The sequence below is a fragment of the Cynara cardunculus genome, unplaced genomic scaffold, assembly GCF_001531365.2.
Source record: "Cynara cardunculus var. scolymus isolate 2C unplaced genomic scaffold, CcrdV1 Un_Scaffold_738, whole genome shotgun sequence".
Classification (NCBI taxonomy): Eukaryota; Viridiplantae; Streptophyta; class Magnoliopsida; order Asterales; family Asteraceae; genus Cynara; species Cynara cardunculus.
The window spans coordinates 19,897-21,585 of record NW_020200611.1 but is presented as its reverse complement, the minus strand read 5'-3'; positions in this window follow the sequence as shown (position 1 = coordinate 21,585).

Here is a 1,689-nt window from a genome sequence, read left to right as displayed (position 1 = left end):
TTAATATTGAACGGAGAAGTAGGAATACGACCAAGAGGTGATCGGTTTTTTTAAATCGGACAAGGTCTTGAGTATGAGTTGTCCGGAATAATAAATTGGACAAGGCCTTGAGAGCTGTCCGGATTAGTAAACCGGACAAAAACTTGTATTGTCCGGATTGATAAATCGGACAAGACTTTTGATGTTATCCGGACTTGTAAACCGGACAACTGATATTGTTGACCGGATTGGTTAAATCGGCCAAGACTTGACCAGAGATGAAGTCCGGCCAAGTCTAGATTGACCGGATTTGTTTGTTGACTTGTGCATGGTTTGTATAAATCCTCATTTTAATATTCTTTTAAAAGGAATGGGAATTTTTGATAAATATGATTTTGAACTGATGATATTCCATTGGAACGTTTATGACTGCGGTCTGTTCTATATGAAATTGTTTTGTGAAATGTTTTGATGAGGAAATAAGGCTGGGATATCAAGGAGAGGTGTACCATGGGATAAAGGTGACATATTAAGGAGAGGTGTACCTTTGGATATAAGGGTGACATTTGTATGTGTGATGTGTAATATAATTCTTACTATTATATCTTTTAAGATTAATGTGATTTGGAATTTTTATTTTTTTGTGATTTAAAGATTTAGAATCAGAGTTCTTATTGGAAATCATAGTATGGATGTCATTGAGAAGAAAATAACAGGTTTGGCCTGAAACTTTGAATAAACCTTGTTCAATTAAAAATGTTTAAAAGTGGCATTCTAATAAACCTGGTTAGTACAAACCTATTTGGGTTTTGATGTATTATCTGAAAGCTGAGAGTTTGGCTTGAAAAGTGGAAAGGTACTGATAATTATGTTTTTACTTGTTCATATATTTGTTATATATATGAAAAATTATTTTATATAAAAGTTTTGATGATTTTCACTCTGCAATAACATAAAAAGGGTAACTCACTAGACCTTTTGGTATAACCCTCGTTTTGTGATTTTAAATATGTGTTGCAGGAGGTTCAGATGGTAAGGGAAAAGGGAAAATATGATATTTTCCTATATGCTTATTTGCTCAAAGATTTGGCTATATTATGTAGAGTTTTGGTTGATGAATATTGATTAGTACAAGAAGTGTATTTTGAACTTTTGGACCATGTATTATGTATTGGTAGAGTCATGTACTAAGAGACCTATGTGGTGTATAAACATGTATTTCTTGTGTATGAAGTATATATGTTACATGCAATGTGTGGAATGAGGTGTTACAATACTGAATTATAGAAAGTTGGTATCACATAAAAATGACTTGGATTTCAGTAAAAAGAAAAATTATGATAAGAATTGTAAGAAGAGATCTCCACTTTTAAATCAATTTTAATTGAAAATCTATACTATATTATAAAACATTTGACAAAAGCTCTTAAAAACCACTTTTTATGCGTAAAATACTGTTTATTAATGTATATTACTTAAAACTCAAGATTGCAAATTGATTGTGCGTAAGTACAACTTATTAAAGCTCCATATCTGAATTCGTGTAACTAACTGCAGATAAAAATAATCAAATAAAAGATAAACATCTCATTTTAAATATAAAAAATCTAAAATACAATTAGGATAATCATTGAATTCTAACACTTAATTATTATATTTATAAAATTTATAATATTAAACTAAAAATAAATTATTTTATTATTAAACTTA